Here is a 17,766-nt window from a genome sequence, read left to right on the forward strand (position 1 = left end):
GCAAAGGAGCTGTGTGATCATAGGTAAATACATCACCTCCTCAAGCAGTTGATGGGGGAAAATTTTAGATCATTTATCTGCAAAGCAAACTAGGCCAATATTTGTTCATTCTTTTCTGGAAAAGTGAGGGTTTCATTCAGAAGTTTTTCAGAAGTCCATAGGAATTTCAGAATGCAACTTAGGAGACAGAAGGCCAATCCTCAGTTGATACTGAGTTCAGTAATGATGCATCATGGAATGAATTAGAGAGGAAAAAATTGTCTGGCAGAGTAGATCAATGGCCATCACAAAAACAGAGACTTTGGATCTTCTGTTCCCAATACCCACCACATGTATATCATCTAGATACTTTGCATGGAATTTGTGAATTTATGGAGTAACAGAGGGGGTATCCAATGGAGAAATCTGGTGTGCATGGGTTTCCCAAACGTACTTGAAAAGATAACTCCTTTGCCGAGGTGTACAATACACAGACTATATATATATATATATATTTTTTGAGACGGAGTCTTGCTCTGTCACACAGGCTGAAGTGCAATGGTAGGATCTAGGCTCACTGCAACCTCTGCTTCCCAGGTTCAAGCGATTCTCCTGCCTCAGCCTCCCAAGTAGCTGGGACTACAGGTGCGTGCCACCACACCTGGCTACTTTTCGTATTTTTAGTAGAGACGGCATTTCGCCATATTGGCCAGGCTGGCCTCTAACTTCTGACCTCTTCTGAAATATTTCAAGGAAGAAAGACTGCAAAGAAAATGATCTATATTTTCTGTTTACCATTGGTCTTTGGAGAGAGAAAATGTGTGTTCTAGCGGTCTTAAGATGAACAATTAAAAAACAAATGAAATTTAAAAGTGAAGACAAATGTTAATGAGGGAAAAATGTTGATGGACTGTCTTAGTTCAGGTTCCTTAAAAATAGCATGAGGTGGCTGGGCGCAGTGGCTCATGTCCTGTAATCCCAGCACTTTGGGAGGCAGAGGTGGGTGGATCACGAGGTCAGGAGATTGAGACCATCCTGGCTAACACAGTGAAACACTGTCTCTACTGAAAGAAAAAACAAAACAAAACAAAACAATTAGCCTGGCATGGTGGCAGGTGCCTTTAGTCGCAGCTACTTAGGCGGCTGAGGCAGGAGAATCACATGAACCTGGGTGACAGAGCCAGATTCCATCTCAAAAAGAAAAAAAAAAATAGTGTGAGGCAAGGATTCTTATATAGTTGATTTATTGAAGTAGAAACTTGTAAGGAAATGAGGGAAGCAGATACTACAAGGAAGAAGCAGAGATGTGGGTATAGCTGAAATGAAGCCCCAGCCTAATTCATGGGGAGATGTGAAGCGTAAATGCCACTGCAAAATTGGCCTGTTTTAAGACAAGGACACTGGCCTTTTGCTCCTCTTTAGTGGCCAGTCTCTGACTACAGGACATCCCACAGGGAAGGCATAACCTTCCAGATATTTCTGAGTGAAGCAGCCTGTTAGCAGAGGATAATTTTCAGAAGGGACTAATTAACAGCTAACACTCACACCAGCTGGGCGATGGGTGTGCTGACCTGCTAAAGGAGGTCTGGGTGCATCATAAGAGCAGGAGAGTCAGGCAAGCAGACAAACTTATTAGAATATAGATAGAAAAGGAAACAGTCAAAACCAAAGAGAAAAAAAATGAATAAAAAGAAACCACAGGGATCAAAACAAAAGAGGAAGATGTGTCTTAGAAAAGTCATGATTAAAAGAGTATAGAAAGAAGGGAGTAGCAAAGTAGACAAAAAATGAGAGACAAAGAAGGATATAAAGGTTTTGAGAGCAGGATCAATACCTGTACTGTTAGAGAGAAAGCGAAATGGTCATTTGGAAGAAAGTAATACTGTTTTTTGTTTTGTTTTTTCTTTTTTTTTTTTTTTAGTTTTTGAGATAGAGTCTTACTCTATCACCCAGGCTGGAGTGCAGTGGTGTGATCCCAGCTCACTGAAACCTCTGCCTCCCAGGTTCAAACGATTCTCCTCAGCCTCCTAAGTAGCTGGGATTACAGGTGTGTGCCACCACACCTAGCTAATTTTTGTATTTTTAGTAAAGATGGGGTTTCACCATGTTGGCCAGGCTGATCTCAAACTCCTGGCCTCAAAGTGATCTGCACACCTCGGCGTCCCAAAGTACTGAGATTACAGGCATAAGCCACGATGCCTGGTCAATAATACTGTATTGTATACTTGAAATTTGCTAAGACAGTAGATCTTAAATGCTCTTACCACACATTCACACACATACACACACGCAGAGGTAACTATGTGAGGTGATGAATCCAGCTAAAAAATAAAAAAGAAATTTGTGTGCAATTCTAGAAGGAAGAGAATTCTAGATTGAACTAACATTTATTAAGAGACAACTATCTGCCAACTGCTTTCTACAGCCACTGTCCTATTTTACGGAAGAGAAAATTGAGGCTTGAAAGAAGTTATGTAAAGGACGCAAGAAAGTGGTAGAACAAGAAAGTGATACTATGCACTTGAACTCTCAGCCCTGGACTTTTTGCAGTTTGCCCATTACATGATTTAATAAGAACATATGAGCAGTGAAAGGGTTACCTCGTGTGAATTAAGGGTAGAGGAATGTGAAGGTTGAGAGTGACCTCGGTCTACAAGGAGAAGGGAGTCTTAATGTAAATTGGTAGAAATCAACATGAAGCAGAGAGGCCGTAGGGGAAGAGTTATCCATGCCACTGACGTTTTTATGGGAGGGTGGCACTCTACTTCCTCTGCTTTGTAATCAAACCAAAGAAAATATATTAGGGAAGGTTGTCAGAAAAGATACCTACATCAGTCATCTGTTGGATGGCATTAGTTAGGAGTTAGGTCGGAGGCCCATGCTGCTAAATTAATGAATATATCATAGTGGTTCTTATCCAGGAAAGAAACCCAAACGCTGATTTCAGTGGAAGGATCTTGCAGTAGTAGAAGATGAAATCAAGTGGTGGGCCACAAAGGAATGACTGGATGCTGACATCCCTCGGAGGCATTATGGAGTAGAAGATTGATCTGTAAAGTGGGACAATTAAAGCACCAAAAGGCCAACTACTAACCTGCAAAAAGAAAGTCGTAGAAGTTCCATTTAAAATCCCTTGCAATCTAGAGCATGTAAGAAAGCACACAACCCTTTCTAGGCCGGGCGCGATGACTCATGCCTGTAATCCCAGCACTTTAGGAGGCTGAGATGGGCAGATCATGAGGTCAGGAGATCATGACCATCCTGGCTAACACGGTGAAACCCCATCTCTACTGAAAATACAAAAAATTAGCCAGGCGTGGTGGCGGGCATCTGCAGTCCCAGTTACTTGGGAGGCTGAGGCAGGAGAATGGCATGAGCCCAGGACGTGGAGCTTGCAGTGAGCCGAGATTGTGCCACTGCACTCCAGCCAGGGGGACAGAGAGAGAGACCCCGTCTCAAATAAAATAAAATAAACCTTTCTAATAAGCACTTAATATACAGATTGAGAGAGATACCTTCATTCAGGCTGTGTATCAGATAGTGAGGGCTTCTTGAGAGAAAGTGGATGCCTTACATTCATTTTCTCTCATTATGCAATGCCAGTGGATTCTTAGCTACTGCTTAGTTTTAACCAAACCATCACTCACAAAATAGATAAATGGCTCTACAAAACTTCTGCAAAGTGTGGATTTAAAAGGATTCTAATAATATAAACATAATAAAGAATTACATAATGAGACGACATTTTTATTTTTAAAATTTTATTTTATTTTGAATTCAGGGGGTATATGTGCATGTTTGTTACTTGGGTATATTGTGTGCTGGTAGGGATTGGACTTCTAGTATACCCATTACTTAATGAGTGAACGTTGTATCCAATAGGTAATTTTTCAACCCCCTCCTCTACTTTTGGAGTGCCCAGTATCTATTATTTCTATCTTTATGTCCATGTATATCCATTATTTGGCTTCCACTTGTAAATGAGAGCAGGCAATATTTAATTTTCTGTTTTTGTATTAGTTCACTTAGGATAATGGCCTCTAGTTCTATCCTTGTTGCTGCAAAGGACATGATTTCATTCTATTTTATGGTTGTATAGTATTCCATGATATGTATAGATGTATAGATATATGCATATATGCATAAATACTTAATGTGTGTATGTGTATACACACATGTATACACACATTTTCTTTAGTCAACTGTTGATGGACACTTAGGTTGGTTCTGTGACTTTGCTATTGTGAATAGTGCTGCAACGAAGATACAAATGCAGGTGTCTTTTTTATATAATGATTTATTTTCCTTTGGGTAGATACCCAATAGTTAGATTGCTGAGTCAATTAGTTATATTTTTAGTTCTTTGAGGAATCTCCATACTGTTTTCCATAGAAGTTGAACTGATTTATATTCCCACCAGCAGTGTATAAGCATTTCCTTTTCTCCACATCCAAACCAACATTTGTTGGTTTTTGACTTTTTAATAATAGCCATTCTGTCTGGTATAAGATGATATCTCATTGTGGTTTTAATTTGCATTTCTCTGATGACTGCTGATGTTGAACATTTTTCATATGTTTATGGACTACTCGTATTTCTTCTTTTGAAGTGTCTGTTCATGTCCTTTGCCCAACAATGTAGAAGCCAGTTTTTAATGAGGTGGGTTTTTTTCTTGTTTGAGTTCCTTGTAGATTTTGGACATAATCCGTGTCAGAGGCAAATTTGCAAATACATTCTCTCATTCTGTAGATAATACGTTTACTCTATTGACTATTTCTTTTGCTGTGCAGAAGTCCTATCTGTCTTTTAAAATTGGTTGTTGCATTCGCTTTTGTGATCTTCATTATCAATTATTTTTCTAGGCCAATGTTGCAGAAGAATTTTTCCTAGGTTTTCTTCTAGAACTTTCATAGTTTCAGCTTTACATTTAAGTCTAATCTAATCTATCTTGAGTTAATTTTTTTATATGGTGAGAGATAGGAGTCTAGTTTCATTCTTCTGCAGATGGCTAGCCTGTTTCCCAGTATCATTTATTGAACACGGTCTTCGTTCTCCATTGTTTATTTTTGTCAACTTTGCTGAAGATCAGTTGTTTGTAGGCATATGGCTTTATTTCTGGCTTCTCTATTCCATTCCATTGGTCTATGTATCTATGTAACAGCAAACCATGCTGTTTTGGTTACTCTAGCTTGTAGTGTAGTTTGAAGCCAGGCAATGTGGTGCTTCTGGATTTGTTCTTTTTGCTTAGATTGCTTTGGATATTCTGGAGACGACATGAGTTTCATTCTTACTTCTTTACCAGTATTATGACATTTTTAAAAAACTACTCATATTTTAAAAGTGACCTAAAATAATTAGAACTTTATATATTGGGTATACAGATTATTACAGGTGTGACTAATCAGAAAAGTTGAAAAATTATTGGTAAAGCACTATTCACTATTCACTGTTTGCCTCAAGGGCAGACAAGTCTGTGGTGCTGTTTATGACCCAGAGGTTCCCTTGGATCAGACCAAGTTTGACCTTATTCTGCTTCCTTGTCTTTTACTGCTTAGCTCCCTAAGCAGAAAACATTAAATAAAAAGACACCTGCACTCGTTTGCACCAGGGTCTGAGTTTTAAGTAACCTAGGACAAGTTAGAGAGCTTCTCTGTACTTCAGTTTTCTCATCTGTAAAATAAGGACAATAATCTCAGGTGTTAAAAGAGGTAAAGTTTTAAAAGCACATAGGTTGGTTCCTGGCACAACTGGTGCATAAAAATAAATTAGCTCCCTTTGTTTTCCTTTCTAGCCAGTCCAGTATTGAATTTTATCATGTTTCCTGTTTCTCTAATCCAGTATTAACTAGGCAATGTAAATTAAATCCCAGGAAGATATCTGTAATTTTCTTAATTTTTTTTTCATTTCATTTGAAACTAGAATGGGGGCCAGCAGTCATCATGAAATGCATCCTTTATATTGGAGTCAGGCATAAAGAAATGGGTTAATAAGCTTGTATCATTGAAATCAATAATTGCTAGTAGCATGTTACCATGCTTGCTGTACTTTTAACTAATACTAATACATGCATAACATTCGACTTGTGGAAACAGACTGAAAAATTTGGGTTTCATCTGGTTTCAGATTGTGTTCTCCAAAAACAGAGCCTTACACAACGATTTTGTGCTTGTGGTTCATTTAGGGTATTTTCACAAAACAAAAACCAACCAACAAGCCGAGAAGAAAAAATTTCCATGATCATAAGGAAGGGAGCTAAGCAGAATAAGGCAGGGGAAGGGACAAAGCAAGGTAAAGTCTAAACATGGTCTGTTCCAAGGGAGGCTCTGGGTCATAAAAGCACCACAGACTTGTCTGGCCTTGAGGGATGCAGACTGGCCTTTGACAACTAAATAGATCATTGGCCATTGGCTACTTATTTTGAGGGAGGGAGGTGAGTGAGGACTGTAACTTCCCTCACCAGGTGACTATCAGTCTGGGTGAATTTTTCAGGGAAGGAGGCAGCTGTGAGCTGCTAGTAGCCAAAACTCACTGCAGCTGAGGAATTAGTGCCCAGGTCTTTTAAAGAGGGTGTGGGTGGGACACACAGTGTCTTCTACCTACCATCAGATGAACAAATTTAAGTTTTCAGGAGAACTTTCTTTCTTACTGTCATATGTGTGCATCAGCAACACGATGTATTGTGTTTAGGTGCAATAGTAAGGCTCCTCTTCATAGCCCACAGTATTGCTGTCCAACAGAAATATAAAATGGAAAATAAAAGTATTTTTAAATTTTCTAGTTGCCCCATTAAAAATTAAAACAGGTGTACTTAATATATTTCATTTTAATTCAATATATGCAAACATTATCATACTAATATGTAATTAACCTAAAACTTATTAATGACATTTTTATTCTTATTTTAGCAGTAAGTGTTCAAAATCTGGGGTGATTTTTAAAATGGAGTTGATGGCTATTATATTGAACAGCACTGGACCTCAGTCTATAGGAGTGGTTGACTTCAAAGCTGTTGCTTTGTTGTCAGATCTTAAGCAACAAATTCTGATTTTACTCTTCATTGACAGCATACACTTGAGGAAGTAGGGTAAAGTGATGGGCATAAATTTTAGGAGAAGTAGGGAAAAATGGGCTTTGGAGTTAAGTAGACCTGGTTCTAAATTCTCATTCTGCTACTTCTGATCTTGGCTAATGTATTTCCCCAAATTTATTAGGATCTGGTTCCTCAAATGAAAAATAGTATAATATTTAATGGCAGAGTTGAGCATTAAAGAAAATGTGCCCTAAGTTTCCAACACACACCTGGTCTGAAAGAGGTGCTCAGTAAGCCAGCAGTTAATGCCTTCTCCTATGGCTGATGGAGTGTGTGTCTCCATGTGGAGAAGAAATATAGAGTAATCTTTCTCCATTTTCTCTCACTTCTGTGCTCTCCATCTCTTCATTACTTTTCTTATTTCTCATTGCATATTCCTATTTTCTGCCTTCCTATTCTATATCTTTTCATTCAAAAATGAATTTATTATTTTTATGTTTACTTAGAGATAGTGTCTTGCTATGTTGCCCATGCTGAATTTGAACACCTGTGCTTTAAGTGATTGATCTTCCCACATCAGCCTCCTGAATAGCTGGGACTCTAGACACTCACCACAACACTCAACTTTCATTCACAAATTTAAATAAAACGTTGTTTTGAGGCTAAATTATTTCATTACAAAGATTTTCAAAGATTAAAACTTCCTTAGAGGTCTAGTTCAAGTCCTACCTTGTTTTAGAGATGAAGACACTTGTTTGAATGCTTCTTTCCTTCTTTCCTTCCTTCCTTTCCTCTATGTGCTGGCTCTCCTCTGTAAGACCATGGTCTTCACTATGAAAATTGTCTTGGGTTTTGGGGTTGGTTATTTTTGCAAGGCAGACCACTGGAACCATAGTTTAACAAAGAAAAGATCAGCTTCTCTTACACTTTATGCCAAAACAAGCCTTGTGAGCATTACAGAAAAACAATCAACAAACATTACTTCCATGATTAATCACTATAATGAATATTAATAATATAGCTGATATGATCTCAGGTTTCTTTACTAACATTGAAGGTTCTTAAATGTTTCCAATTTAGTTCACATACTTCTTTTTAAGTTAGTTTATTTTTTGCTTGACTAATGCTCTAGGAAAGCGCAACAGCCAAATCTCTGAGTGGTTTTGCAATTGGTAGTGGTCTTATGTAAACAGAAGCCTTCATATACATTGTAAATTTGCCCATAGTTCACACTTAAGTGTTCTCTGTGAACTATGAGCACATTTACAACACTGGGCGACATTGTCCAGTAGAAATATAATGTTGATCACATATGTAATTTAAAATTTTCTAGTAGCCACATTAAAAAGTAAAAAAAAGGCAAAAATTAATGTAAAAATATATTTTATTTAACTTAATATGACCCAATAAATAACATATTTTCTCAGTACACCTATAGCCAACCCTCCTAGGTTTTCTCTTGAAGAAAATGAAAATTGCATTCTGAATGATTTACAGAAGGGAAGCCCCATTATAGTAAGCAAACCTTGATAGACAACTTCTCCAACTCTGAACATGAGATGGTCAAAGCAAGATTAGGCCTATGATAATTAGGGTGGTCAGGTTCAGATACGTCTAACATCTGGAGTTTGTGTAGGAGGGCAGAAAGTCATGCTCAGACAAGGAATGAGCTAATTAATGATCCTATTTAAAGGTCAGCCATTTACTTTTTCAATAGCCTAGTGACATTTATCCTAAGTCACTTAAGAAATGTTATAAAATGTCACAGATTCATGTAGCATTGCCATATGGAGGGCTTGGATCCTAAAATTGGTCTGCACAGGACTGTGACTCTATATTGATAACATAATCAGGAAACTGTTTTGAGTAGAACAGGAATTGCAAGTTAGCATCAGCATTTTGCCAGCTTAATTTTATTCAGTACTCTAATTCTCTGCAGAACTTGTAGATCCTCATACTGATTTGTCAGAATGGGGGAATTTTGTCCATTAAAATGTGATTTAGGATTGGGAGCACAGAGTGGCCTTCTAAGATCTCATGCCAGAGACTGACACAGATACAAGGGAAGGGATGAATTTAGGGTGTCACATTGTTGATGCATTCACACTTTTAATATTTGACAGGACTATAAATAAAAAAAGTTTTTCTGAGTGGTAGATTAGTTCGATTACTTACTAGACAAATTCCCTTAAGTAATGGAGATTGAAAAATGCTACAGAAATTCTAGAAGAGGATCAAAGTTGAGGAAGAAGTAACAGTGACCTGGCCGGGCGCGGTGGCTCACGCCTGTAATCCCAGCACTTTGGGAGGCCGAGGTGGGTGGATCACGAGGTCAGGAGATCGAGACCATCCTGGCGAACACGGTGAAACCCCGTCTATACTGAATATACAAAAAAAAATTAGCCGGGCGAGGTGGCGGGCGCCTGTAGTCCCAGCTTCTCGGGAGGCTAAGGCAGGAGAATGGTGTGAACCTGGGAGGTGGCGTAGCTTGCAGTGAGCCGAGATCGCCCCACTACACTCCAACCTGGGCGACAGAGCGAGACTCTGTCTCAAAAAAACAAATAAAAAAGTAACAGTGACCAGAGTGGGAAAATACAACTATTAAGGTGGAACCAAAAAACTTACAAGCGTGACAAAATGTCAGACAAGCAAATGTGGTGGCCATTTTTTGTGGCCATCCATCATCCTATTTATCTTCTTTTGGCAGTATTACCCTGAATTCCATAGGAAAAACATTTCTTCCTCATTGCGTGGTATCTGTGGTAGGACTGTCAACCAATTGTTCTTGCGCTGCACTCCCCTAGGAAAGGAGTAGACTCATGTTCCAAGCTGTGTTGATTGGTCTTTCCATTCTGACTCTCTGAGTTCTGAGTGGAAAGTTTCAATGGCAGAAAAATCACTTGAAACTGACTAATTCTGGGAGCATGCTCTGAAGAGACCACAATCATTTTCTTCTTCCTAGAACCCCTGTTCTGTTCAGTTTCAATCCCAGTTTCTAAGTTTTCCTTTGATTAAGAGTTACACAGTATCCTTCCAAGAAATTCCCTTTTGTATATGGCAACTAGAGCTGTATTAGCTTATCACAGGAGCAAGCAAACCATAGCCCAGGGGTCAAATATGGCCCACCACTTATTTTTTTGCAAATAAAGTTTTATTAGGACCCATAAATATACATTTAAATATTATCTATGCTTATATGCCGTAACAACTGAAGTGAGTAGTTGTGATAGAAATCTTATGACCCAAGAACCTAAAATATATAACACCTGGTCTTTTAAGAAAAAAAATTGCTTACCCCTAGCTTATCAAATGTCTTAGATTTGAGTTGTCTCAGAAGCAGACCCTGAAACAAACATTTGATTGCTAGTAGTTTATAAGTTGATCCCATGAGGAGTGAGGAAGTGAGATAAGGAAGAAAAGGAAGCAATGAACACTACATTCCCAAGCAGGTTCCTGCGGTGGGCGAATAGCTCAGTACCACAGAGGCCATTGGAAAACTGTAGAAATATTTCAGAGTTTTTCCACCTGTCAACTTAGTGAGCCAAGGTATTTACATACTTACTCCTGAGGCCAGCTTGCGAAATCATTGACTCTCCTGTGCCTGCCTGGAAATTGGCAGAATGGGCTCTACCAGACAGGACAAAAGCTCTGTGGCACACAGCACCTCTTGCCCCAATTATAGAAGCCTTAGAGTTATAATGCCCAGAAATGGTGAGTGCTGAGGGCTTTATAAGCAGGGCACAAATAGTGTCTGCCACTCCAAGAATCTTAGCTGGTAGGCAAGTTAGAAAACAAGCTTTTGGTGAGATTAATGCCCCCTCTCTTTTCCAGAGAACATAATTGTGTTAGTTCCATTACGATGAATGCAACTAACTCCTTGAGGAGAATGGAGTTGGAGAATATGTATATTAGAAAGAACATTAGCATTAGAGCCTAGGAAGTTAGAGTTTGGTCCTGCTTCGGATTCTATTATTTATTGGCTATGGTGAACTTTAACCAATTATCTTTTTTCTCTGGGTATCTCAACATTCAGCAAACTAGTCTGGGTTTATTTACAGAACAGTTCAGCAGAATTCCAAGAGAATGAGCAGAAGAAGATAAACTCTTGAAGCCTGGGTTCAGCTCTGGCACCCCAAAACTTCCATTGTATTCTACTGGCTAAAGCAAAACACAAAAACTAGGTCATATTCAAAGGAAGGGGGAGATAAACCACATTGCACACCACTATTTTGCAGTTATACTTAATTGCAAAGGGGTATGGACACACACAGAGATGGACAATTGGAGCTATTTTGCACTTTGCCATACAAGCCATGGCAGACTGCACATGGATAGTTGCACCACTGCAAGCCTTAGTGTGTGAGTACAATTTCTCTTCAAGTTCCTTTTCTGCTGAACTGTTTGTTTTTGTTTTTGTTTTTGAGACAGAGTCCACTTCCCAGGTTCAAGCAATTCTCCTGCCTCAGTCTCCCGAGTAGCTGGGACTACAGGTGCACACCACCATACCCAATTAATTTTTGTATTTTTAATAGAGATGAGATTTCACCATGTTGACCAGGATGGTCTTGATCTCTTGACCTCGTGATCTGCCCACCTTGGCCTCCCCAAATGCTGGGATTACAGGTGTAAGGCACTGCACCTGGCCTGCTATGAACTCTTCTATTAAATACTTGGAAAGTTTAGGAACAGGCAGCAATCAGGTTCATGATGTTCTCAATAGGGCAGACTTCTCCAACTGTCCCCTGAACCTTGTAGTTATGTGATCAAAAAGCAAATATTTTATCTTTTGACCTTCTTACAGAAATATTATATATATAAAAACCTTCTTGGGGATATCTTCCCCCTTGTTGAGTTAACAGAATATGGAAAAAATCAGAACGAATAGTTTCTCCTTACCACGGATATAGCATTTGAGTGCCAGAGGTAAGGACCAGAAACTAGAAGTTTTCAGTTGATTGGCACAGTTATACCTAAAATAAGAAGTACTGAATTCATTATTAATGCTTCCTGGCTGTCATTTTTGATTTGGGCATCCAGTCTCAAGAGGATGGTATGGTAAGGTAGCATGGTAAGGAAGCTGGCAAACACATGGGCTGTTGAGTCAAATGGGCTATATTCCATCTACCCCTTGCTAGCTATTTACTTTGAGGAGAGGGGAACATTGCATCTTGAACCCCAGGCTGGCTGACATTTTAGAGTGTATCAAGGGGAGATAGTAGAGCAGGAACAATTCAGGCATGTCTGTAGAGAAGGTTTATCCTAGGGAAGTTGAAGTTTAAATCCACAGGCTCGGGCCCAAATTTGTCCTAGGGATCCACAGGCTTGGGCCCTAGTGATGATTTCGCTGTAAGAGATAGGGGATGCTCATTGTCCGTACTTAGACTTGTTTTCCTGCCCAGCACCTATGGACTAAGAGCTAACTTTCATGGAGAGGAGGCTTCAAGTAAAATTCTGAGGGTTGTTATCCCCTATTGGCAAGACATTGGAGTTTCTGGTAGCAATGCTGGTACTTCTCTAATAGGAGAGGCACAAAAGCAAGAAGTATGGAGAAAACCAAGGAATTGGAGAGCAATGGATACCAGCTCTTTCCTAGAAAATGGCAGCAGCAGAGTAGGGTCTGGAGACCCTGTCCAGCTAAGCTGTCAGCAGACATCACTGAAAGTATCCAGAGAGATGGAGGAGGAATAAGGCAGCACACTCTCTGGGGGCTAATTTTCAGTAAATTTTTTGTCGGACGAGGGCATCCTTCATCAGCAGCTGGTGCAACTGGTGTTAAATTCAGAGAAATATGGATTCTGAGTAACTATGTCATGCCAGAGGAAAAAGGCATCAAGCTCATGCCAACATGTACAGCACTATGGTCGGCAAGTCATTATATCTACCTGAAAAGAGCCCAGAGTCCAGTAGGAGAGACAAGATCATGAGAGATCTATTCATTAAGGTTGGCAGCAAGGGCAGTGGGGTGGAAAGGAGGTCAAGGCAACTCCAGTTCCTGGCTGGAACTGGGACGGTCAGGTGAAGCTTCAAAGAGCAAAGCGGGCACATTGCTTGAAGGGTGAATAGTAGTTTTTCAAGCAAAAGAGGATCTGCGTATGTGTGCATTTGCATGTGTGCACACATGTGCATGCTCTCTTTTACATCCCTGTGCCTCAGTCTCATCTCCAACTTGGAGTTATTTATGCTCTACGTGTTGGTTATGAGAATGGAGCACAATAATATATGTAAAAATTCCTTTGCAAGTGATCAAGTATTAAAAAGGTCATTTAATGATAAAAGTAACACAGTGAAAGCCTTGTTATTACTGTATCAAGCAATCAAGTCTGTGGTAATTGATAATATTACTGAAGAGTTTAATATGTCACAAGCTTTATATGAATTAATTCAAATTAGTCTTCACAATATTCCTCTGATATGGGTACAAATATTATTTCCATTTTGTAGATGAGACAACAAAGGTACAGAGAGGCTTAATCAGATCACACTGCCAGTGAATAATGGATCCAGGATTCAAGTTGGCATTTTGACCCAAGTCTGCAGCCTTAAGCATGATGATACACTGTCCCTTTATGTATTATTTCTAATGCTGCCTGACGCACGTATTCTAGCTACCACATAATACACATTCATTGATTATTACTACCTGTCTGTAATTCTAATTACTGCAGATATTGCATTGAGCAAAACAAATTTTTTCCCCTCAAGGAGCTGACTGTATCTTCTATCCTAATGAAGGATACATATAATTAGCAGGTAAATAATATGTCCAGTTGTGAAAAATTCTAAGAAGCAAAAGCAAAGCAGGCAAAGGGCAGAGATGGAGAGAGTGTGATGTTAGCTAGAGTAGATAGAGGGGCTGTCTCTCATGTGATGCTGAAGGATAAAGAAGGGTTGAAGGAATTTATCTGTCTAGAGAAATAACATTCCAGGCAGAGGAATAGATGTTAAGACCCTAAGATGGGATGGTGTTTTTAGTGTTTAAGGCATCATATAGTGGAAAACATGGATAAAAGGGAGGGAGACCAAGGCGGGTGGATCACCTGAGGTTGGGAGTTCGAGACCAGCCTGAACAACATGGAGAAACCCTGTTTCTGCTAAAAATACAAAATTAGCCAGGCATGGTGGCACATGCCTGTAATCCCAGCTACTGGGAAGACTGAGACAGGAGAATCGCTTGAACCTGGGAGGCAGAGGTTACTGTGAACTAAGATCACGCCATTGCACTCCAGCCTGGGCAACAAGAGCAAAACTCTATCTCAAAAAGGAAAAAAAAATAAAAAGAGAAAGAGCAAGGACAAGAATGATAGGAGATACGAGAGATATAGCAGAGGCAAGATCCTGCATGGCTATATAGTTAGATTTTTATTGTTTTTTATTTTTTTATTTTTTTCGGAGTGATATGGGAAGCAATGAAAGTTACAATAACCTGGCATGGGTCCCTTTTTTTTTTTGAGATGGAGTCTCACTCTGTTGCCCAGGCTGGAGTGCAGTGGTGCGATCTCAGCTCACTGCAACCTCTGCCTTCCGGGTTCAAGCGATTTCCCTGCTTCAGCCTCCCGAGTAGCTGGGACTACAGGCGCCAGCCACCATGCCAGGCTAAATTTTGTATTTTGGTACAGACAGGGTTTCACCATGTTGGCCAGGATGGTCTCGATCTACTGACCTCACGATCTGCCCGCCTTGGCCTCCCAAAGGGTTTGCTTTTTAAAGGATTATTCAGGCTGGTATTTGAAGGAAAACTACAGGAATGCTGAGGTGGAGCAGGGAGATCAGTTAAGAGACAGTGACAAAAGCCCCGGAGGGAGATGATGGCTCAAACTCAGAGTCATATTGGTGGAAATGCAGAGAAAAAAGCAGAGTCTAGGCCTACTCTGAAAAATAGAGAGCAAGACCAGATGAGGGATAAGTGGGGAAAAAAAGGAATTAAGGGTACCTTCAAAGTTTCGCATGAGAGAAATTCCATGAACCATGGAATTGCAATTTATCGAGAGGTACAGCTGATGGACTAGGGGTTTGATTGTGAATATAGAGTTAGGGCTTATACGTATACAATTTGAAATGTTTCTTAGTTATGGAAGTGGAGGTGGTAAGTAGGCAGCTAGAAATAAGGATCTGTACTTCAGAGGATAAATTTTAAATGTGTGTGTCATTACTTGTAGAAGGCATTGAAGTAATGAAACTAAATGAAATTACTTAAAAATTCCCATTGCTGTGAAACCTGAGGCCTGAGCTCTGAGACATTTTGGTGTTCATAAATATGGAACATAAGGGGAAGCCAGCTGATGAGATTCAGAAGGAGCAGCCAAGGAAGGAAAATGAGACCAAAGGTGACACCTTGGAGACAAAAGGAAGAGCATGTTTGAAGGAGAAGAGATGATTGAACAACTGTATTAAATATTGCAGACAAAATGGGTATGATGACATCTGAGAGTTGATATCTAAAACTGGCAACATGGAGGTCGTTGGAGGCTTGATAAAATAAATTTTGTGGAGAGCATGGGAAGAAAGGTTCAGGAAGCAGCAAACTTTTGAGGAGTTTGCTGTAAAAGAAAAGAGAAAATGGGTCGGTAACTGTGGAGGATTTTGAGGTCAAGGGAGAGGTTTCTTGTAAGATGAACAACTTTAATGAGAATATTTTAATGCTGATGAGAATAGTTCATGACAGAGGGAGAGAGAAAGAGATTTCCTATATTGCAGTAGAGAGGATGAATAATTGAAAAAAGGATTCCTTGAGGAGTGAGAGGGAATGAAATCTAGAATAGAACGGAAGAAATAGAGGATGTATCTTGGATAAAGCACAAATATATTTTCTATTGTAACAGGAGGAAGAAAGAGTATATACATACAGATGTGGGTAGACTGACAGACATGTAGTAGCAAGAGGAAGTTGTATTCTTTCTATTCTGCTTGCTTCTGTTACTCAATAAAATAATCAGCCAGGTCATTGGCTGAGATTAGGGACATGGAAGGAAGTTGGAAATTTAAGAAAAAACAAAGAGGGAATGGAATTTTAGGAGCATGAATGAGTAAATTGTATAAGAAAATGTGGTAGGATCGATGGGCAGCTCACGGTCCCTAGGTTTACATGAGACCAGTCAGCGGCCATTGTGGGATTTTCTCTAGCTATATTAAGCCACTGAGATGCAGGTCCGAAGTAGTCAAAGAATTAGACTCAGCTAAGAAGAGTTCTTTATTTCTAATCAGATGAGTATAATGGAAGGAGATAGGAAAAATGTAGCTGAAAATGTAATCAAAAGAACAATCATAATCACCTATTATATTTCAGAAAGAAAATGGATAATTTCAGCTTCATGACTGCGTGGTTATTACTGTGAAGATACTATTTATTGTTAATATTTTCGTCTGTTGTCTAATGGTATTTTGTCTAGCATGTGTTAGGTGAGGGGAGGCGACAGGAAGTCCTCTTTCTCACTTTTTAAAAAAATAGACAATTCATAATAATTCAATCATTTTAATGATGAATGTGGTTTAAGTTCTATGGATATTTGTTGAATACTTATATGTGCCAGATGCTGTCCTAGGCAGTGGGAGTACAGACAGATACAATATCTAGTGAATGAAGTCAAATGAGTGTATAAACTATAGCATGGTAAACACAGTGGAGGAGGTGTGTGCAGGGGCCTTCTGGTAGAAACTGATAGAAAGGATTTAGATATTCCTGAGGATGGAGAAGGCTTTCTGAGGGCAATGATTAGTGAGATGAAAGTTATGAAGAGAAGACAACCAAGTGGGGAATATTGGGATGGGGGAGTTAGAAAGGGCATTTCTAATTCAGGGAATGTTGTAAACCAGGGCTGAAGGTTTGTAAGAATGGAGTCCATTCAGGGAATGCAAGGTACAGAGGTTTGATGGCTGAAATGTGGAATACTGTAAGTTAGTGATGACATGTTAGGCTGAAGAATAAATGAGCCCCAGATAATGAAGGGCCTCCATATGTTATAAAGAAAAGCTTGAATTACTGTAAGGACAATGGCCAGTCACTAAAGACACTTAAGCAGGGAAGCGACATGGTCAGCCTATTTTGCATTTTAGAAGTTTCACTTTGTGCTGTGTGAAAACTACATTGAAGAGAACAGGAAGACTTCAAGCAGAAGCCAAGTTCAGAAGTTCCTAAAACATTTTAGGTAGAACATGGGCTCACCCCATGGATCTTTGAAATGGTTAGAAGGGAAGAAGCCAGCTCTACAGATGTTCAGTAGAAAAAGTCAACAGGACTTACGCATATAGTGGCAGATCTGGAGGACTGGGCAGCCAACTCTGAGTTCCTAGTTCAGGCTGACTGGGCTAGAGGTCCGTTCATCCAGGCAGAGTGTAAGAATGGGCTTCACTTTGTTAATGCTTATTGTGACATAGGCTTCCATATATTTCCCAAATTTCTTTCCTTTCCTTCCTGGATGTAGTTAGATTCTATTTTTCATTCTCTCCTGAGTTGGGTGGGGCCATGTTACAGAATTTTGGTCAGTGGAAAACTGTTGGAAGTGATATATGTCACTTCCACATCTACCCAATTAGGTATGCTCTTCCATGCACTTTGTCTTTTCCATCAGTTCAGTGGAAGCAATGGATTCAGCAGAACACTTTGAGCCTAAAGGATGGTAGAGCCACTGGAAAGAAGAAATCTTCCATTGATATAAATTACTGTATAGAGCAGAGACCCCAGGCCCTATTACTATCCCTAATCTGGACTGTGACATTAGTGTGAGAAAAACCTTTATAGTATTAAGAAACTGAAATTTGGG

The sequence above is a fragment of the Papio anubis genome, chromosome 2 (assembly GCF_008728515.1).
Source record: "Papio anubis isolate 15944 chromosome 2, Panubis1.0, whole genome shotgun sequence".
Lineage (NCBI taxonomy): Eukaryota > Metazoa > Chordata > Mammalia > Primates > Cercopithecidae > Papio > Papio anubis.